We start from the raw sequence: 23782 nt of genomic DNA, 5'->3' as shown, positions 1-23782 counted from the left end.
AAACCTATTCCCTATCCTAGAGCGCCCCCCAGCGCAATGCGTTGTAATGGTTTGCGTTGTAAAAGTTGCGTCGTAATGGTAGTGCGTTGTAAAAGTTTTGTTGTAAAGGTTGTTTACCCACTTAAACACTTTAATGGAATATTATGTTATGGTATATTATGTCATGTTGTATTTATTCACTGCATTTATTAGAGACTGATAACCAGTTCCAGTTTGTTTATTGGTGTTTACAGCCAAAAAAAGGAACAAAACATGACAGTATAGGCACATAGCCAATAGTCAACATACATTGAATACCTAATAAAGACACATTGTCATATGATGGAAAATGCCAACGTTTATGCAACAACAGTACACTATGTGCCAGGCAGCGCAATTAACACCTTCCATGCTCATGACGAGCTCAGCTCGTCACGCAGTATACTGCTCGTGTGCTCATGACGAGCTGACCTCGTCATGAACAATGGGATTTACAGATTCCTCAGCACAGGAGGGGAAAAGTCAAAGCACCCAAGGTGTTAATTCGGTAATAGACTGCCATGCCCTCAAGATTATCAGAGGTGTTGGGAGGGGAATAGAGATATCAAACACTAATGAATTGGCAGTGCGCAGCTGCCTGACCCAATTGGGCCGAAAGAAAGAGATCAAAACACGTTCTGATGGTAATGTGTAACCTGCGTTTATTTGCGTAGTCCAGACAGCAGGTAGGTCTTAAAAGATCCCCATATATTCCTGGGCCTAACAGCGGCTTCCATGAGCACCTTGTAGAATTCAAATTTTTCATTACAGTACATAACTGACTCTACCCATTGTTTCATCTGAGGTGTCCCCCTTCTGCAACAATGGCAAGCCACCAGTTTCTTAGCCAATAACAACACCAGAGCAGTACATTTCCTGTGGGCCCTGAGGACCTCTCACCCAGCCCAACAGCGCAGTCAGCGCTATCTTGGGATTGGCGGTATCACGCAGCCAGTCTTTGTGGCCAACGTTGGCATAACCCCAGTCCAGTATGTGTGAACTCTTGCACAGGACCAAGCTAGGTGAAGGAAGCCACCTCAGAGACCCCACATCTGGCACAGTTCGAGTTTCCCTGAGCCCACATTTCCACAGACCCCCTTTGCAAAACAATTCAAACAGATTATGTGGAGCCTGTTACTCAGAGAGAAAAGTCCACTTTGGGGGCAGCAGTGAATTACCCACCTAGCGCCTCCCTGATCCGCTTCTGGCCTAGAGACAAGTAGTGTCCGCATCTTCCTACACTGATGAGTAGAGGACAGACATTAAATGCTTGGTAGATGTAGCTATTAAACATTTATGTCATGTTTTAAGGACTTCCAGCTCTGGGGGAACACAGGAAACTCCGACCCAAATGCCCCTTGAAGCCTATGAAATAAGAAGCCATCTACAGGAGTGTGCGTAGAGCCTCGTAAAGTCAATGTGTGTAATGAAGCTACTACTATATAGATCTCCCCACTGTAGACAACCAAGGGAGAGCTCAATTGGACAGTCGCAGTTTTCTCATGAAATATTGGCAATCTTGAGGGAGGGGGTAAGGGAACTGGGAACAGGGAAAAGTAGACAATACCCAGGCCCGCCCCTCCCTCAATCTATCCCAGGAATAAGTGGGGCAGGCACTACTAGTATCTATGTATCTCATAAGCCCGGGGCTTGGTCCCCACTAGTGTATTAAGAAAAATGCATTTATGAACATAAGTAATAAAGTTCAAGATCTGATGCCGCAACCTCCCACATTGAAATGGTAACATCAGTGTTTCCTCTTTACCCTTTGCTGCTTTCCAATCCACACCAGTCTGATCATCTGCAATCTCAGTACTTGGAAAGAAAGGCCTGTTTAGTGGATAGGAATTCTCACGGAGAGGTAAAGCAGCTTAGGGAGGATAATGATTTTCATTAGTGCTATTCGCCCACTCACTGACAATGGTAGTGCAGTCGAACGTGCAATCTGGTCTGCCATTTTGTCAGGGGCGACACCATCATTTTTTTAAATAATGAGGCGTAAGTCACGGCTGACCCATTTAACCAGGAATGTTATTGAGCTGTCATGCCACTTCAGCTGGAAACCTGGAACAAACCTATCTGCACTGTTGGGAAGAGAAAAGATCTGGGTTTTGTTCCAGTTTATAGTGACTCACAAGAGAGCCCCGCATTTTAAGAATTCTTACATAATCAGATCGAGGCATACCCTTGGTGTTTTCGGATAAGTGTGATATCGTCTGCATAGAGGAAGATCAAAAGATGACAGCTTGTGTATTGAAGGACATGGTCAGAGTAGTGTGGCCTAAGCTTCACTGCCAGTGGTTCAAGGTCAATCACAAAGAGAATTGGAGAGAATGAACATCGCAGCGGGTTTCATGAGAGGTGGTGATGGTGGGTACATTATTAATTGGAACCCAGACTGCTGGAGAAGAATATAGCAGTCCTATCCATTCGATAAATCTACTGGTCATGTCTAGTCTACTTAGAATAGTGAATAGATACTCCCATTCCTCCCATTAATCGACCACCTTAAACCCATCCAGAAACCTGTCTGCACATCTAGATCAGGCTCTTGGCCATGTAAGAGGGCAAAGAGAGAACACAAATGATGCCCAGTAGATCTACCCAAAATAAACCCGGATTGGTAGGAAAACACCAGATCAGGAAGAAGAGTGGATAGATGAGTAGCAATAAGTTTGGCCTGGATTTAATCATCACTGTTTTAGAGGAAGAATGAACTGTATGGCTCACCTTTGGTCTCAGGCTTTCTGTGTTTCAATAGAGCCCTTAATATGGCCTCTCTTATTCTCATTGGCAGGATGCGTTCCATCTTGGATTCTTCTAATACAGCCAACAGAGTAGGGGCAGGAATATTAACAAACATTTAATAGAACTCGACAAGGAGACCATCAGGGACAGGGTGACTTCCGGATGGAATCCGGCCACTAGCCTCTTTAATTTCATATATTGTGAACAACTGATCTAGGAACTGTCGATGTGCATCATTAAACCATGCCAGCGCAGGGTCGTTTAAGTAAACCACCACCTGGCCCGCTGTATGCGCCTCCAATTTAGAATATAAGAGTGAGAAGTATGGGAAATGTGTCCAAGAAGTGGGTTGTCTCATGTTTAGGGGCTCCCAGCAGGTCTTCAATCTCAGTTATGTTGCCCAGGGTCATCCAGCTATATTGTTCAGCGACCTGATGATAAACGATAAGCAGGGGCTTGAACATGTTTCCCAGGGTGCTCCCATTTGTTTTCTGCATCTTTGGAGTATTCAGATTGCTTGTCTATAATCTTGAGCCCTGGAACGATGCACAGGCATCTGCTCCAAGTTCCTCATCTCTAGCCGTAGCTGAGAAGAGTGTGTTCTAAGTGATCTTTATCCAGCGGTAAGCCAGCCTCAGACACTCTAATAGCTCATACTCATCTTGGGCCCAAAAACACACGCACATTCACACTGGTCAATTTTATATTTGTCCGTCTGAGATTTAGTTATCTATTACTTCTAACTAAATCTTTCACAGATCAAAAAGTTCTTTCCTCTGGTCAATGGACCATTAGTTGAACTAGTTGATGGTGAAATTACATGAATTCATTCCGCTTTCCTATGAAAATAAAATAACCACAGACTCCGAAAAGTTTGAAATGTTTATAAAAATTAAGTTAATGTGAGCCAAAATCAAAGTACACAATGGTCTCCATCACCCATGGAAAGAATAAGATTTAAATTAATAAGGGTTTAAATGACAGTAGTTGGAAATGAGAGGATAGAAAGAGAGCAGTACAAATTTATTCTACAGCACATTATAGTTACCTAGAATGGTGTGAGAACTGACCCCTTAGCAATGGAGTTGGGAAAAGTCCCCCGGGAAAGGACACAAGACAAAGGCTTCAGGGTTCAGGACAGGTTTCACGACAGGATTCAGGACAGGATAAGGTGACCTCTTCTAGATCCGACCCCTGCGTTGCACCCCTCACTATGTTCCTCATCCATTCTTCCGCGATCTTCTTCAAAATTATTTGGCTTAAATTATAAGTCTGCAATAGGATTCTTCTTCAGCTTTCACTCGATTCTCCAACAGCATCCTGAGCTTTGCAGCATTCCGGTCTCTCTGTTCTGTCTAAATAACTAAACTACCTCAATTATACTCTTCTAATGCCATGTACCACCCCATAATGTTTCAGATTTATAGAACCCCTAATTCTGATTGGACAGGCAAAAGGGATGATCATCACACCATGCTAAGTTTTCGTCATTTTCTTTAGTTCTTTGTATAATGATCCCTCCCTTTAATCTTTATTCAAGAATCTTTATTCCCACCCATATTCATAATTTTTATCATCCCAAAGTATACATTTGGTGTAAAACGTCTTCCTTTCACAGGACATCATGTTGGTTCCCAGGGTATGTTGCTGTTTCTTTTCTTGGATGGCATTCAAGGATGACAGTGCAGCTTCTGGCTCACTAAGACTGCGCATGTGTAACGGCCACATGAAATATAGACCACGGTCTCCCTCAAAAGGCCTGAATATGAACTAATAAGAAAATTCAAGAAAATGTATATTAGTTTAAAAATAAAATTATTCCACTGTATACCACCTAGCTCTACTTTTGTCCCATTTACTTATAAATGTTCTCCACGCATTAGCAATTAGTAAAATAGTGTAATTTTGTTTCAGCAAAGCAGATGCTTAGCATGTGAGATCTTAAGCAGCCATTTTGGAGGTGTCTGCGTATGTGCAGAAAATTCCCTCCAAGCAAACGCTTGTGATCAACACGTAGACGTAGTTGACGCATGCACAATGCAATTTCCCGCATTAGCAGCCATTTTAGGTTTCACTCAAGTTACTTGTTAATAAGACATGTACGCAAGCTTCCCTTATCATTAATATTTGAAATGTGGTGCACATTAATTAAACAATACATTAATTAGTATGACGTTATAAGTTATTATGAGAGGATTGCCTTCGAGCAAGTTTCTTTTCTAAGAGTCCTTGCTCCATCAATCTCATCACTCCATCTTGTTTAGCAATGCATTTGCCCATGACCACCACTTTTTTAAAAAGCCACTCAGACTATGCATGTCGACCACAAACCACAGATATGTTTGGAAATATTGTTTTATCTCCAATCTTAGTTCATAACAGAATAGTCTGTGCGTCAACTTCCCTGCACCCACTTATTTCATATCTTTTTCTACCTATACAACATTTACTCCATATCAATATGACTAAGACTAATACTTTTACATCAATTATTGGTAGTATTATTTGACCTATAAAACTCTTCTCTACATTAGCAAACTTAGGGGCCGATTATGATGGCGGACGGACCTGAGTCCGTCCGCCACCATAGAGAAGGAGGGACCGTCCGCAGGGACAGCGGCGGTCCCTCCATGCAGATTAGGATGTGACCAGATTAGGATGTGCGGGTACAGCTTCAAGCTGCACCCGCCGCAATGTTAAAAATGCATGTATTACATTTACATGCACAAAGAGGCAGGCACCGCGCGGTGCCTGCCGCTTTGTGCATGTAAATGTTGGGGGGTACCATAGGTACCCCCCATGTGCACCCCCCACCCCCCGACACCCTGGGGGCCCGCAACGGGCACCCAAAAGCCAAAGTCCACATGCTTTTCCACAGCGGAAAAGCCGCCGCGGAAAAGCATGTCTCCGTGCAAATCCTAATTTGGCTGACGGTGTCTTGCAGACACCGTCACCAAATAGCCCTCCCCACCCCGCGGATCAGTGGCGGACGGACCTGCAGTCCGCCGCTGGTCCATCCGCAATCCCACCGCCATCCTAATCTGGCGGTGGGTGTTCTATGTGGCTGCAGCGGTGAATCCGCATACTCCGGGACTGCGGTGGCTTCCGCCGGCCCGGAGTATGCGGATTCACCGCAATCATAATGAGGCCCCAAGTCCCCATTGAGGTAATACTATTTGTTTGTTTCTTCCACACACTATCAACTTCCAGTGGTTTCAATTCTTCATCCAGTTTAGAAATATTTTTGATGTATCCTCCAATTTCCACACTTTTGTCCGGTATATAAGTGCAACAATGTTGCGCTTTCAGCATTTTGCAGACTCTGCCTTCTTTTGCTAATAATATATCAAACGCAAGTCTATTTTGTAAAACCATTGATCTAATCTTTTGTGTGGAGCTGTGCTGCTGACCGCCGACCGGGCTGTCCTGTTTACTGCAACAACTCGCGGTACCCGCTTTGCGGGTCCCACATCGTCGTGGTAAACTCTGGTGGAGGACGTTGGTGATTCTAGCGTACTTTGCCGGGGTATACGGGCAAGGCAGGGCTGCGAGCTACAGCGCGGGGACTCCATCACCCAGGAGTCCCTGCTCAGCCAATTGGAGACACCTGGCCTGCTCTCCCTGCTAGCCCGCCCCCCCCCCAGTGCCGGACACCTGTAAAACCGACCTTGCATTTCCAGCAGGCGGGATCTTTTGTGTGGAGCTGTGCTGCTGACCACCGACCGGGCTGTCCTGTTTACTGCAACAACTCGCGGTACCCGCTTTGCGGGTCCCGCATCGTCGTGGTGAACTCTGGTGGAGGACTTTGGTGATTCTAGCGGACTTTGCCGGGGTATACGGGCAAGGCAGGGCTGCGAGCTACAGCGCGGGGACTCCATCACCCAGGAGTCCCCGCTCGGCCAATTGGAGACACCTGGCCTGCTCTCCCTGCTAGCCCCGCCCCCCTGAGTGCCGGACACCTGTAAAACCGACCTTGCATTTCCAGCAGGCGGGATCTTTTGTGTGGAGCTGTGCTGCTGACCGCCGACCGGGCTGTCCTGTTTACTGCAACAACTCGCGGTACCCGCTTTGCGGGTCCCGCATCGTCGTGATGAACTCTGGTGGAGGACTTTGGTGATTCTAGCGGACTTTGCCGGGGTATACGGGCAAGGCAGGGCTGCGAGCTACAGCGCGGGGACTCCATCACCCAGGAGTCCCTGCTCGGCCAATTGGAGACACCTGGCCTGCTCTCCCTGCTAGCCCCGCCCCCAAGTGTACCAATCCTATTAAGTCCAAGCATAACCACCGCTGCGCGGGAGCGTCCCGGGAGAAGCCGTCAGGGGCCGAAGGAGGCTGGGCTGGGCCTGGTCGCTAACATTTTGTACTATTTGTTCATTTCTGTTAAAGGCTAGTTGTTTTTTGGGGTTTCTTAAGTACCAAGGATGTCTACGGACCCGCCTAGTTCTTTACCCTCCAGTGTTGGGATCTCCTTCCTTGGCCCCCTTGACAAATATTTTGCGAAGGCGAACAAAGAAATTGACAAAGAACTCCTGCTAGTGAAGAAACGTGCAGAGTGTCGTCGCTCTATTGAATCACTAAAAAAGAAACCACTGACTACCCCCCAAAATGTAACTATCACCCAAGAATTGGGTAGTACTGCAAGGTTGGATGTAGATGCTGAATTATTCAGCACCGACCTTATACCTAGCATTTTTCAAGTTCATAGTACAACCCCAGTTCACTCTGATAACATTTGCAATGGTAATATAATTAGCCCTCCCATTGCTTCTAACAGCCTCATTGATTTAAACCCTTCAGTTCCCTCGATTCCTGTCACGCAACTTCATTCAACCCTTTCTAATCTTTCAATCGACATTGTCGAATCTCTCGAGATTCTTTCATCACATACTGCTAGCAAGACTAAAATCAATCCTAAGAATCCACGGAGAGTACTACACTCTCCGCCAAGGAAAAAAAGGAAAAAAGGCGGGGTGAAAAGAAAAGGGGAAAATTTATTGAGTACTAACCCTCCTCTAGTAGGCCCAAAAACAAAACGAGCTGTTCCAATAGAGAGTGATGTTCTACCAGATGTTCATATATTACCACCTCGACCTGTAGAATCATTAACCACGTCTAACAAAGAACCAATAGAACTATTTGAACAGCTTTTAAAATCTTACATGCTCCCACTTATGGAGAGAGTTAGAATTTTGGGGGAAAAATGGATTGCCTTCTGGCAGCTGCTCACTTGAGCACAACTCCTGATCTAGTGAAACTTAGAGACCAGCCCAGACCAAAATGCCAGTTAAGTACAACTACATTGAACCCAAGTAGTTCACACAAAACAAATGGAAACTTAACATCTAACAATAAAAGTGCCCCCCCATTCCTACTAAGCCGACGGCTGCACATAAGTCAGCCAAAGAGAAGAAATTGTCGGCCCGAATAAACCGCCCCCTCAAACGACTAAACCTACTATGTTCCCGGGGGTAGCTAATTCCCAAAGAACCACCTTTAATCGTAGGTCTACAGGGGACTTACCTCCAGAGTCAGCTAACTTTGTGATCCTTCTAACAGGTGTCCCACCTATACATAATGGAAATTTCGAACACAATGACAACCTGAAAAATAAAGTTATTTTTTGGTTGAGAACCAACAGACCCCTTCCCGTCCATTTAAACGGAGATATCATCTCTGTAAGAAGATGTAACTGGGTGGGTCCTCGACCAAAAGATATTAAAGGCGACGTTGTGATCGTTAACTTTAAGGATCACAGAGTTGTTACACATATAAGCGACTGGTATCCAGGAAAAAATGAGGGTGGAGTCTCAACTAGAAACTTGAGCTATTTCTATCCAGAGGCCCTCTTTAGACCCCCTACTCATTCTAGAACTGATAGAAATTCAAACCTTCAGAACTTAGCTCACAGAACTCATAGAAATTTAAACTCTCAAAATTTTGCCCACTGTACACCTCCTTTTCCTCACCCCGTTAATAATTTAAACATTCATTTTCCCCTCCCTTTACGTCAATATCCCCCCAGACGTTTTCCCTTATGAAATAATTATATCAATCACACCAACTACAACGAGCACTGGAACATCCCGTTGTATAATCTTTATGAACCCATCTCGGGCTGGATTTAAATGAATGACTTGCTTTGCCGCCCATTGATTTAGAGTTCATCCAAGATTGTACGGGTTTTCTTGTAACCCCAGATATAGTACCCTTTTCTGATTAAGCACAGAATGCTATGTCTTTTGATTTAGGGAATGAGAAGCTTGATTTTATGGGAGGGGATTGGGGCAAGAGTTTGGTAGCAGACGTGGTCGATGGCCAGGATGTGCTGGCATCAGAGGATGTAAATAAGGAGCATAGCACATATAGAGGGATTCAAGATAGTATTCAGGAAGTTGAGATGGTTGTTCGCGGAGCACATGAAAACGATAAAACTTGTTTCCAACCCTGCAGGAATGATGTACCTTTAAAGGTTATCCAAAGTCCAAGAGGGGGAAACCCTTTGTCAGCTAGCATGAATAATTTCGCAACGTCGGGTTTGGCCAACCACTCAACAGCATTGAGACTTATTTCGTGGAACGTAGCTGGCCTGCGAAGTAGGCTTCAGATTGAGGAATGGGTGGAGCTGGTGAATAATCAGGACATCTTGATTTTCCAAGAGACTTGGGCAATCGATCCCATTTTGCATCCTGGGTTTTTAAATTTTTACAAACCTGCTCGTAGGACCGGAGTGGGTAGACCCTCAGGGGGTCTTTGTGTCTGGTTAAAACAGTCATTGGTCTATCACATTTCAGAGATGCCCACTACTAACCTTGATATTCTTGTGCTTAAGCTCTCAAATCCAGGCTCTCAGACGATAATTATCATAAACATCTATGCTAGGGGCATCCCAGGCGGATGCAGCCCAATTGGCATATTTAATGATCTGGAGCTAATACTTAATCAAATCGAAAGGGAATCCTTTGTTATTCTGGCAGGTGATCTTAACTGCACTTTTGAGCCGTTTTCTGATAGAGAGATGGACTTCCAGGCAGAAGAAGACAAACTTTGGAAGATTCCGCCCCTAGAATTATCTCCTATTAAGAGGGGGACAGAAGCAGCCCTCCATTGGCTGGGATTCTGCCTTGAATGGGGATTGAGAGCTGTGAATGGGCGAACACTGTCAGACAAACAAGGGAAGTATACCTTTGATAATGGTCACAGGACAAGTAGGATCGACTACTTTCTTATTAAGGCGGAATACTGGTCCTCTCTGGTCGATATGATGGTGGAGGATCGCCCGGAGAGTGACCATAACCCCCTAGTACTTAGGCTAGCTCTAGATAGTAATTACAACTAAGCATGGGCGAATTTTGCGAATCTCGCGTTCGCGAATTTTGCGGATTTGCGAACTTGCAATCCGCAAAATCCGCGAATTCTCGCGAATTTGGGGATTTTTTTTTGTGTTTGCGCGGGTTTCTGCCAGTTCGCGAGGGTTTTGTACAATTTCGCAAATTGCGAACTTACCTGTCGGGTCGCAAGTTTCGCGAACTTGTTGTTTCTACGTGTCCAGCCTGTTTGGGACACTCTTCTTCATCACTGCCACTCTCTGTCACCACTGCCACTCTCTGACTACTCATGCCACCCTCTGGCCCACCCATGCCACCCTCTGTTTCATCACAGCACCCTCTGGTTGTCCAGTCAGTGTACATTATTGTGGCAACGCAAGCACACCTTCCCTGCCTCAAGTGACCTGAATTAATTTGGGGCTGATTAATGTGTCACAGAATATTTTTTTAGCTGGCACATGCTTCCTTAGTGCTTCCTGATTAGTGATCTTTTGCACTTGCTAAGTGCTTTCATTGTTGCAAAATTAGTTACAACACCTGCCCTGCCCCAACTGACAATAATGAATTAGGGGCTGATTAATGGATTTGAACTTCCAGCCTGGCTCCTGCTTGTCTCCCTTAGCTGTAATTCAGGACCTTTGTGGCATATGTGTAACTATTCTGAGGTTCAGAGCAGGGTCACATAATAGTTGGAACTGGCAACTGAACTCTGGAGGGGCCCCTCAGGAAGCACTACAGGAAATGGCTACTAATGATGAGCCTGAACGTTTGAACCTGGTAAGTAGTTTCAGTTTTGCTAAGATCGTATTTCTGCAATTTTGCACTTATTCGCGGGGCGCGAAGTTGTACTGGGAAGCCGCGAACTCACGCGAACAGTGCGAGCAAGCCATAAAATCCGCTGCTCGTGGATTTGCGGAAGATTCGCGAATCTCGTGGATTGCGAATTTACCGAAAATCCGCAAAATCCGCGAGCGAAACGGATTTTCCGCCCATGCTTAATTACAACCTGGGATCCCCCCACAATTGTGCTACAGCAGATGTGTTTCTGGAGAATGATAGCAGAAGGGTACTGTGGAGTAGAGTAGCTGAGGAACCCGCAACTTTAAGCTTCATTTTACGGAAAGTGGTGGAGGCTTCGAGCGCCATGGAGACAATGTCTGATTTAATTGAAATCCGCGGGCTACACGATAACCTTTTCTTTTTTTTTAAATCGCACTTTACAAAAACAAATATCAGATCTGGGAAAAAAACCCGAACACCATTGGGCGGGGGAAAATGGTATAATCGATCTTGTCGTAAAGCCCATATAGACTTACTCGCAGCACTCAAATCACGTGACAGTGCCGACATACGAAAGTTCAGGCAGGAATATAAAAGGCGCCAGAAAGAGGCCAAGTCGGCTTGGGACGACAAACATTGGCAGGATCTCTATGAGGCGAGTTTATCCTCTAATCAATCGAGGTTCTGGCATGTTCTTAAGTGGGGGAATTCTCATGAATCACAACTTCCCTCCAATCACATAGCTGAAGGTGGATGGGTTGCACATTTCGGGGCTCAATTTAGCAGTCCTGGTTCTTTAGTAGCCCCTGTTGCAAGCATCCGGGAGGCCCCCCTAAGATCCCCAAGTCATGATCCCCTTTTTGATCGTCTAGATGTGGAGTTGGCCCTTAAACATACTAAAGGGGGGAAAGCTCCCGGCATAGACTGCATTCCCTCAGACCTCTTCAAATCAGATCAGGCAGCCTGGGTTCCCTACATATTGAAGATAGCGAACGCAGTGGCAGATGGTGCCCCGATACCAGACTCTTGGCAGGGAGCAGAAATTATCCCAATCTTTAAAAAGGGGGATTGCTCCCTGCCCACGAATTACCGCCCAATCAGTCTTATAGACGCCATCCAAAAAATCATTTCTCGGATGGTGCTATTTAAGATCACAGCATGGATGGACGAAAAGGCTGTTCTATCACCACTGCAGGCAGGCTTTAGGCCTTGTGTAAGCACAATAGATCAGATCTTAAGATTCTTATTAATCTATTGGAAGGTGGTGGTTTTAAGTGAAGGTGTGATTTATGCGGCCTTTGTGGACCTTAGGTCTGCCTTCGATTTGGTACCAAGAACCAAATTGTGGGAGGCCCTATTACAAATGGGTCTGCCAATGGACCTGTTGGATCTAATTATAAGACTCCATGAGAAGAATTATGCACAGGTTCATTGGGGCATGCAGGGCCAAGTCACCAAAAAGTTCCCAGTGACCCGAGGTGTCCGTCAAGGATGTGTCCTTGCCCGCACCCTTTTTCTCCTTTTTATTAACAGAGTTGTTGACTATTTTTCAGACACTCCTACAGATGCTCCTAGTTTGGGTGGCATGAAGGTTCCGCTTTTAATTTTTGCGGATGATACGCTTTTACTTTCAAAAACCCAAAAGGGGCTACAACTGGCACTTAGCAAATTTGAAGAATTTTGCAATGCCAATGACTTACAGGTCAATACAAGCAAAACCAAGTTTATGGTTTTTACCAAAAATAGATCAAGATTGGGACACGTTAATCTTAACGGTGTAAATTTAGAACAGGTACATGAGATGACTTACCTGGGGGTGGTCCTGGACCATAGATTAAGATGGTCTGCCCAGATAGACGCATTGTCACTAAAATTTTCACAGTTGAGTGGGACACTGGTTAAGGAGCAGAGATCATCTCTAACTAAGAGAGTGAGCCCAGCACTGAAAATTTACAATATTAAGATTAGATTGGCAATTGTTTACGGAGCGGATCTATGGGGCTACGCTAACTTGTCCCAACTTGAGAAATTACAAAAGAAATTTTTACGAAACTTGGTGGGTCTCCCTCAATCGACCCCCATGCTTCCTTTAATGATGGACCTAGGTTGTTATCCAATAGAGGAATTAGCAAAACTGAGAATTGTCCTACTATGGAGGAGAATATGGGTAACTCCCGAATTGGCTTCCTTCGCTGTGGGTATAGAAGACCTCAGACGAATTGTGGGTAGTGGGGATCTTCCTTGGTTTAAAGCGGTTAAATCCACCCTGTCAGATATGGGCCTTATCCAGCTATGGTCCGATTCCAGGACCAGCGTGTTCCCCGGAAAAAAGGATTTTAAAGACCAGTTCTGGGCTGCATACAGAAACAGACTGATTATGGCACATAGCTCATTAACCCTCTCGGGTAGATTTTTGAGTCATAAAGTGGATACTAGTTTAGAGAGCTATTGGGATGCCATAACAAAGAGTACAGACAGAAAACTCTTCCATCAATTTAGAGTAGGTACGCTACCCTTGAGGTCGTTCACACACAAATGGAGGGGGGGTGTAGGGGACTCATGCCCATGGTGTCAAGACCAGAAGGAAACCTTGGGTCATTTCTTTTTTGTATGCCCTGCATATGTTGGCCCACGTAAAAAATGGCTAAAACCGATTTGCCAGAAGCTCAAGACGAGAGGGGCAGGTGTGGCTCTAAGGATGTTCGGGATGGTAACATCTCTCCCGGTGGCCATATCAGTAGCCAAATTTCTAGGCTGGTCCTGGCTAATTAGAGTTAAATATATGCACAGCTCCAGTTAATCTGATGGTCTACTGTTATTATCACTATCATAATAATTTTTATTATTGAATAGTTAGCGATGTACCGTGTATCATGTATTTCATGCAATATGTTGGTTTTAATGTCATACAGTGTATTTTATTTTGTGATGTCTTTTATGGTTAATTTTACCGAAATAAAGACTTATGAAACGGAAACGGTAAAACCATTGATCTAATTACAACCATTTTTGTATAGATCATTAAGAAACCCCCAGCAGTATCAGTTGATAGGTGATCAACTACTGTGGATAATTGACAAATTCTATGTTAATTCAGGATTACTCCCACTGAAGGTATCAATGCACTAAATATATCACCTACTATCTCTGAAAAACTAGGGGACATAATATCAAGACAGGCGAAAAAATTATCGCCGCTTTAGCAGCAGAAAACTGCTGCTAAAACGGCGATAATGGTCTTGATAATATGCTCTATGGTATTCCAATTGAAACTCAGGTTAGATGTCCTTCACATCTAACATGGGCGTCAATTGGAAATTCCATAGAGCATATTATCAAGCCAATTATTGCCGTTTTAGCGGCAGTTTTCTGCCGCTAAAGCGGCGATAATTTTATCGCCTGTCTTGATAATATGCCCCTAACTCTTTTACTATGGATTAGTTCTTTATTGTTTTCATTGCTTCCAGTGATTCTTTTTACGTGGTAGACTTTTTTTTTTTAGTATATTGGCACAGCCAAGTAACCCTTATAAAGCTTTACTTTTCAGTTTTATACATTCATGATCAAAATATAAAGCATATTGCGACACATAGTATTGGCACCAACAGAAACATGAAGTATGAGTGACATCCAGTAAAAACATTTCAAGCCATGGGTGCTCACTGCTGCCCCATGGTCTTAGCCAACCCCCTCAGGAACGATACCATTAGCAATCTGAGAGTCATATTCAGTGCGTTTGTTAGAGATGTATGTTTTCTACGGTACCCAAATGTCCATAGGTCGCGAGGAGCTAGGAACTAATGTGGCATAATCCTCGCAATTTACATTACAAAACGCTAAACTGCGAAGCCATGACTGCAGTGAAGGGACCCTCCTGCTACCCCATAATAATGCCACCTCACGATTGGCCAAAAGAAAACCAAGCGCAGCTAATTTCCTGACTTTCTTAGGAAAGTTAACCATATACCCCAACAGTGCACTCTCAGGAGTTGGGATCAATGTCATGGAGAGTATGTCCCCTAGTGTGGCGTGCACCTGAACCCAGTATTGCTGTACTTTAGGACACGTCCAGGAGAGATGGGCAAAATCGGCAAATTGAGCTAAGCATTTCTGGCAGTGGTGGGGTCTAGTGGGGTCTATCTTGTGGGACCCTGCGGGGGTGTGGTATATTCTGCGGAGAAACTTAAAGTGAAGCAGTTTATGCCTGCTATTCAGGGACACCTCCCTAGTTGCCCTGCAGCACTGTTCCCACTGGTCATCAGTATTCGGCCTGCCTAAATCCATTTCCCAAGCTGTGCGTGTTTTAGCATCAGAGGATGGCCGGGACATCACACATTGTTTGTACAATTTGGAGATCAAATGTGCGCTTGTGGGACACTCTATAATTAAGGTCAGTGGTGGGGGCGGCTCAGGAGCAGCCGGAAATGAAGGGAACGTGGCCCGCAACATGGAATACATGCGTTTCAGTACAAAGGTGTCCATAAAGGAGCGTTCACTGAACCGAGCTCCCTCCGATACTGAGAAAACATGATCATCTGGAAACAGGTCACCTATTGTGCTGATTTGAAATTTCCCAAGTGTGCCCTGAATCAAGACCTCACCCGTTATGGGGAGCAATGAAGGATTTGGTAGAGGCAACGCCAGAGAATACAATTGGACCATGCCCAACAGCCTTCGCAACCTGTCCCATGCCCAGCAAGTGGTGGATACAGTCTGAAAGACCCGAGGGTCTCATGGGATGCCCGTGGGTAAAATGGCGGACAGTTTCTGTGGGAATACTAGGTCAGCTTCCGGTTTCAAATAGGGGACATGTGCGTCTGCGTGATATCAGGCATAGACATAGCAACACTGTGCAGCCAGGTGATACAAATACATGTCTGGAACCCCAAAGCCTCCTCTCTCATATGGCAGGGTCAAGGTCTGACAATTCAAACGCGGCCTCCTGTCTCCCCAAACGAGTCGAAAGAGGAGTGTACACAGCTGAAGAAAAAAAGGTCTGAGTGAGAGGAATGGGGATATTGTTAAAAATATACAAAAACCGAGGAGGTCCACCATTTTAATAATAGCCACTCTACCGGCCATTGACAAAGGCAGCCGTAACCATTTCACAATCTACGATTCCAGGAAGCTAATTGCCCAATCATAGTTTAGCCTGATAATAGTGGTGGTGTCTAGATGGATATAAACTCCGAGATACTTGATAGCATCTTGGAACCACTCAAGCAGGAATTCGCATTCCCAGGAAGTAGTGCTAGCAGTCAATGGGAAAATAACAGATTTGTGCCAATTGACACTGAGACCTGAAAATCTGCCAAATCAAATAATTTTCTGAATAACAGGTTCGAAGTTAAGATGGGGCAATCTGACGTATAAGATTGTACCATCAGCATACAGGGACACTAATAGAGGTCCCGTGCGAAATTGTAAGCTGCGATGTAAATGTTTTTCTTGAAAATGTCTAACTAGTGGGTCCATTGCCAAAATGAAAAGTAATGGGGACAGAGGGCAGCCCTGACTCGTGCCGCGAGATAAGCAAAAAGGTTCGGAAGCAATACCATTCAGGTGTAATCGAGCTGTAGGTTCGGTATATAAGAGAGTAACGGTAGAGACAAAACACTCAGGCATCCCCATACGACGCATGACAGGCAGAAAAAAGGGCCACTCCAGGGAGTCGAAAGCCTTCTCAGCATCAAGGAGCACTGTAGCGGTAGGTGTGTTAGGATCAATTCTATGCAACACCGTAAACAGAGTCCGCAAATTGGGAGATGTGGATCTATGAGGTACGAAACCTGATTGGGTCGGAGAAATGATGGATTCCATTAATAAAGATAACTGGATTGCGATCACCTACGCCAGTATTTTATAGTCAAGGTTTAGCAGGGATAACGGCCTATAGGAGCCAGAGAGTTTGGGGTCTTTATCCGGTTTGGAGAGAAGGCTGATGACCGCTTCCCTGAACGTTGGAGGAAGGATAACCACTTCTAGCGCTTCAGCATACACCTCCACCAATCTCGGAACTAATAAATCCTTATACGCTTTATAAAAATCCGTGGAGAATCTGTCGAGACCGGAAGCAGAGGATGCCCGCAACGCCTCTATTGCCTCAAAAATGCTCTCCTGGGATATGGGAATGGACAGAAAATCCTGCATATGGCATTCTAGGTACACCAGCGCGATTTCCGCAAGGTATTCCCCTTGTTCTCGAAGGTCCCCGGTGACTCTGGAAGTGTATAATATTTTATAATAAGAAAGAAACGTGTTGCATATGTCCGGGGTGGAGTTCAACAACGTGTCGTCGGGGCCTATGAGTTCAGTGACGTAGGCTTTATCACGTGGGGGGCGGAATGTGTGTGCAAGAATCTTACCGGGTCGTTCGCCCTCTCCATATAGTCTAGCAACATGCTGTGTGTTAAGGAATAATAACTCTTGTTCTGCGGCCACTCTAAATTCGAGCAACAAAGCTAATGACCGGGCGTCCCTAGACCCCGATGCAGTTTCCAATAATTTCCGATCTAAAGCAGCGATATCTGTCTCGATGCGGCTTAAAGTGGAACGAAGTTCTCTCAGGACCCCCGCATGTTGGGCAATACAGACACCTATGATATAGGTCTTAAACCCTTTCCAAAGCACCGCCCAGGTGTCCACCGACCCAGTGTTAATTTCGAAGTAATCCTCAATAGCCTCTCTTAGGTCCTCATGAAAAACCTGATCTAGAAGAGCTCTCCCAGGGAAGCGCCACTGCCTCTGATATCCTCCAGGTCTGGGAACGTCAATCTTAAGCACGAACGGAGAGTGGTCTGAAAATGGGCGTGGTGGGGTAACCAACCCACCCAGCCATCCAGCAACCCCTGGGGAAACCAACCAGTAATCTATTCTAGTCCAGGTGTTGTGAAACCCAGAATAATGCGTGTAGGCTGCGAGGTCAGGGTGTTGTTTGCTTTCAATGTCTATTAAAGTGAAGTATCCACAGATGTCCTGAAGCGCATGGTGCAAGCGGGGTTTAGTGTCAGGTGAGGAGGAATTGCTATCCCTTGTAGGATCTAGCAATAAGTTGAAATCCCCCACCCCATTATCAGTAAGCACGGGTCCAATGCCAATAAGCGCACCTGTAACTCATGATAGAAGTCAGGGGAATCCACATTGGGACCATAAACACAGACCAGAGAAACATTATGTTCCATCAATGAACCAGTCACAATCAACGTCAAGCCCTCCCTGTCCACCACCCTCTTATGCAGAGAGAAAGGAACTCTTCTATGTATAAATATGGCTACCCACCTCGCATAGCTACTGTAATCGCTCGCCGCCACAGGAGAATCTTCAGATTTGGACAAGTGGGTCTCCTGCATGAAGACGATGTCAATGTTGTGTCTTGCAATGTAATTAAGAACCTGCCTTCGCTTTCGAGTATTGTTCAAACCCCTAACATTCCAGGAAATCAGGGAGAGCCCGAATGGACCGGCTGCCAGTCTAACTGTACCATTGGAGAGCTATCACAACAAACTTACAGCAATGCAAATCAAACCCGTGCCATATACCAGTAACCTGCGCAATATTTGCTAAAGCTCCATGAAAAACAAGCAAATGTTCTCCCCCCACCCACCACCCAGCCTCACACCAACCCCTGCGAGGTAGAACCCAACTCCACTAACCAAATGACGGTGCAATATGAAGGACCATATCAATGCAGAAATCTAATTTACGCACCATAAACTTGGCATACTTAGTAAAGAAAACTTGGTTTTCACCATGAGGCGCAGCAACGCCACGCCGGTCGGGCATTGCTGAATGTTGCAGTAACAATCAGGATAGAATTGTACACATAATACAACAAGCATTTGCAATGCAATAGGTCTCGTATTAGGAAAGTTTGAGCTATTGGTATTGTAATTTTTTATTTAGGTTTTGTTTTTGAAAATAGCGAAATTAATAGCTTTGTCATTTACCATGCCAATAGTTATAACTTTCGCAAATGTGACACCTATAGCATTTGTAATGCAATATGTGTTGTATTTACGTGACTTACATGTATTGATATTACAAATAACAATGGTTTATAATTTTTTTAAATAATTAATACTTAAATAAAAGTTATTGTAATTTATAATGGCAATAGCTTAAACTTTTGTAAATAACATTTGTGAAGATTATGTTCAGTGTATTTTATTGTGACGAAAATCCAAGAACATATGTCAAATATTAACATCTTTTTCTTACATTTGTAATAAAGCTTGAAACATTGAGAGAACATATTTGAACCAGTTGTTGTTGAATGGTTGCACAGATTGATGCTGTGGTGGAGCTCAGTGATGTTGTGGTGCCACAGAGTGATGCTGTGGTGGTGCTGAGTGATGCTGTATGCTATGCTATGTTTTGTTTTGCTATCCTATGTTTTGTTTTGTTATGCTATGCTATGCTGTTTTGTTATGCTATGCTATGTTTTGTTATGCTGTGCTATGCTATGTTTTGCTATGCTATGCTATGTTATGCTATGCTATGTTTTGTTATGCTATGCTATGCTTTGTTATGCTATGCCGAATCATTCGGCATAACTGTCACCTCATATGCCGATGATACTCAGTTGATCATCCCCCTAGACGACAATTCCAACAAGGCAGAGCTCAATCTCAAACACTGCCTAACTGCTGTATTCCAATGGATGGACTCAAACCACCTCCGTTGCAACTCAAATAAAACAGAGATCCTCCCCATCGGAAAGAACGCCTCTTTCTGTCCTGCCCTTTGTTGGCCTGACAACTCTGCTGCCCCCCCCCAGACCGTCACTTCTGCAAGAAACCTCGGGGTTCTTTTTGACTCTGATCTTTCATTTGACCATCACGCCACGACCGTAGCCGGCAAATGCTTCGGCATAATCAAATCCCTGAGAAAGTTCTTCGACTTTCTCCCCCTTGACTCTTGAAAAACGGTAACAGTAGCCCTCATTCTCTCGCGCGTGGACTACTGTAACGGCCTCCTGGCAGGTACCAAGAAGTCCACCCTCTCCAAACTTCAAAGTGTTTTACACACTGCCGCCCGCCTTGTCCTAAAATTACCTCGTAAATCCTCAATCTCCGCAGCTCTAAATACCTTACATTGGCTTCCCCTGTACAAGAGAATACTCTTCAAGATTCTCACCGTTGCCTTTCGAGCCTTTAACAAAACAGGTCCCATCTATCTTACCAGGCGCTTCCCACACTACAACCCGAGTCGTTCCCTTCGATCTTCCCAAGAAAACTTCATGACCTCCACCAAGTTCAACCTGAAGTCTAAAGGCGGAAAAACCCTAAGCACCCTGGCTATCAAAGCCTGGAACAGCATGCCCAGACACCTAAGACTTCAGACACTTGAGAAGCCTTTTAGAAAACTTCTCAAAACATGGATTTTCAATCTTCCCGACGATTGGACCAAAGCTTCCATCTAGCCTCCCCCCTACCTCTCTGCGACCTGGCTTAAAGGACTTTCAGCGCCATGATGCTCCTTCCGGAGCGAACGCTGCGCTCTATAAATACCCCTCCAAATATCCAAAATATCCAAATATGCTATGTTTTGCTCTGCTATGCTTTGTTATGCTATGCTATGTTTTGTTGTGTTTTATTATGCTATGCTTTGTTTTGCTATGATTTGTTATGCTATGCTATGTTTTGCTGTGTTTGGTATGCTATGCTGTGTTTTGCTATGCTATTATATGTTTTGTTATGTTTTGTTAAGCCATGCTATGTCTTGTTGTGTTTTGTTATGCTATGCTATGTTTTGTTGTGTTTTGCTAGGCTATGCTTTGTAATGAGATGTTTTGTTATGCTATGCTTTGTTATGCTATGCTTTGTTTTGGTAAGCTATGTTTTGTTATGCTATGCTTTGTTATGCTATGTTTTGTTATGCTATGCTAAGCTTTGTTTTGTTATGCTATGCTATGTTGTGTTTTGTTATGCTATGCTATGCTTTGTTGTGTTTTGTTATGCTATGCTATGCTATGTTTTGTTATGTATGCTATGGTTTGTTGTGTTTTGCTATGTTTTGTTTTGCTATGTTTTGTTATGCTATGCTTTGTTATGCTATGCTTTTTTATGCTATGCTTTGTTGTGTTTTGCTATGTTTTGTTTTGCAATGCTATGCTTTGTTATACTATTCTATGTTTTGTTTTGCTATGCTTTGTTTTGTTATGCTATGTTTTGTTATGCTATGGTATGTTTTGTTATGCTATGCTTTGTTATGCTATGCTATGTTTTCCTATCCTATGCTTTGTTTTGTTATGCTATGCTATGTTTTGTTATGCTATGCTGGTGAGGGTGAGTGAGGGTGGGTGGGTGAGGGTGGGTGAGTGGGTGAGGGTGGGTGAGTGAGTGAGGGTGGGTGAGTGAGGGTGGGTGAGTGAGGGTGGGTGAGTGAGTGAGTGAGGGTGGGTGAGTGAGGGTGAGTGTGTTAGAGCGAGGGTGAGGGTGAGAGGGTGAGAGGGTTGTGAGGTTGTGTATCCTATGCTTTTTTTGTTATGCCATGCTATGTTTTGTTATGCTATGCTGATGAGGGTGTATGAGGGTGAGTGAGTAAGGGTGAGTGAGGGTGTGTGAGGGGGTGTGAGGGTGAGGACGAGGGTGTGATGGTGTGTGAGGGTGAGAGGGTTGGGAGGGTGAGGGGGTGTGAGGGTGAGGGTGTGATGGTGAGTGAGGGTGTGTGAGGATGAGGATGTGTGTGGGTGAGGGGGTGTGAGGGTGAGTGAGGGTGTGTGAGGGTGAGGGGGTGTGCGGGTGAGGGGGTGTGAGGGTGAGGGGGGGTGAGGGTGTGAGGGTAAGGGTGTGTGAGGGTGTGAGAGGGGGTGTGAGGGTGAGGGTGTGAGGTTGAGTGAGGGTGTGTGATGGTGAGGAGGTGTGAGGGTGAGTGAGGGGGGTGAGGGTGTGTTAGGGTGGGTGAGGGTGTGTGAGGATGAGAGGGTGTGAGGATGTGTGAGGGTGTGAGGATGTGTGAGGGTGTGAGGAAGTGTGAGGGTGAGTGAGGGTGAGTGAGGGTGAGTGAGGGTGAGTGAGGGTGAGTGAGGGTGTGTGAGGGTGAGTGAGGATGGGTGAGGGTGAGTGAGGGTGTGTGAGGGTGAGGGTGTGTGAGGGGTGAAGGTGAGTGAGGGTGTGAGGGTGAGTGAGGGTGTGTGAGGGTGAACGGGTGTGTGAGGTGAGAGGGTGTGTGAGGGGGTGTGATGGTGAGTCTGCAAAGAAACAGCAAATACCTACAAAACGTACCATTTCTAAATAACAGTTTAGATAAAGGTTGCTCTCCCACACATAAAAAATAACCACACCACCCGAACCAGTTTTAGTATTAACTGCAGACATTTGATTTACAAATGGCCACTGAAGCGTCCCTTTATCAGCGCAGCTCAGTCTGCAGCACACATCACGTTTGCACCTACGCGCTGGCCTACCGCTTTTCACGAAATCCCTTTTCTTGGCACGAAAAGCAGGACATATTGTAGGGTGGAGGGAGTGACTGATGGGCTGAGAGCTCTCCCTGCGAGGAGGAACCAGACCTTCTCTGCTCTCCACCCATCTAGGAACCCAGAATTTACTGCATCCAACCCAGACCGGTTTCAGATGCAAACAAGGAACCGAAACGGCTCTGGTGGGAGTCATTGAGGAAGCAAGAAGGATTGTAGATGAGGGTAATTGTGCAGCCATATTATTATTAGACCTCAGCGCGGCCTTTGACACCGTTAATCACTCTATTCTGATTCAAAGGGTGGGTGATGTGGGTGTCACTGGGACCGCGCTGAAAGGGCTGCAATCCTTCCTCTCTGACCGCACTTTCTCTGTGTTTGAGGATGACATCTCTTCTCCCCCTGCGCATCTTCACTGTGGCGTTCCCCAGGGTTCATCCCTCAGCCCTACATTATTTAATATCTATATGAGGCCTTTGCTGAGGTGGTGTTACCCTGGGGAGTGCAACTAGTGACGTATGCTGACGATACGCAGCTCATCATCACCCTTTCTGATCAGATGTCATCCTATGATAAACTTTCCTCTTGCCTTAGCAAGGTTCGTGAGTGGATGGATGCCTCTTTTCTGAAACTCAACGGAACAAAGACGGAGATCATGATGTTGGGGCATGATGCTCCATCCACGGTAGACGGATGGTGGCCTACCACCTTGGGTCACCCCCCTTCTCTCAAAAAGAAAATCAAAAGTTTAGGGGTGTGGTTAGACCCAGCTCTCAACTTTGTGGCACAAGCGCAGAAGGTTGCAGCGACCTGTTTTGCCCTGATGAGATCTTTTAGAAAAATCATTGAATTGCTTCCGTTCGAAGCAAGGCGGATATTAGTCCAGGCCCTGATTCTAACACGCCTGGACTACGCTAATGCAGTATACTTGGGCGCACCACTAGGGACACTCAGGGTCCTTCAGACGGTACAGAATTGTGCCGCCCGTATGCTCCTAAAGATACCACGTAGAACGTCCGCCAGACCAGCACTCAGACAACTCCACTGGTGACCAATACAACAAAGGATCGAATTTAAGGCTATGACTACTGTTCATAAAGCCTTGACCAATACAGGTCCTGGTCTAATTCAACCGCTGTTCTGCCCCTACCAAACCAATAGGACCCTGAGATTGAGTAGTAAGAACTTTCTGGCAGTCCCACGAATAAGGAGAACCCGTATGGGCGGCAGACGTTTTTCTGTCCAAGCAGCTAAACTTTGGAACAACCTGCCGGACCCTATTCGGATGGAAGAGAACCACCTTAGGTTTAGAAAAATGTTAAAAACCTTCCTATTTCTTTAATCTCTCGGGTGATGAATTGGTTCACTGCAGCACTGGGATGCCCTGGGTAACCATGCGCTATAGAAATGAGTATTCATTCATTCATCCCTGTCTCACTTCCTTTTTTATATCAAATTTAGAGGTGCACTCGCCCTCATTCCCGAACCGTAC

This window comes from Lissotriton vulgaris, unplaced genomic scaffold, assembly GCF_964263255.1.
Source record: "Lissotriton vulgaris unplaced genomic scaffold, aLisVul1.2 SCAFFOLD_289, whole genome shotgun sequence".
In the NCBI taxonomy this organism is placed as follows: Eukaryota; Metazoa; Chordata; class Amphibia; order Caudata; family Salamandridae; genus Lissotriton; species Lissotriton vulgaris.
Note: the sequence above shows the minus strand (reverse complement) of the source record.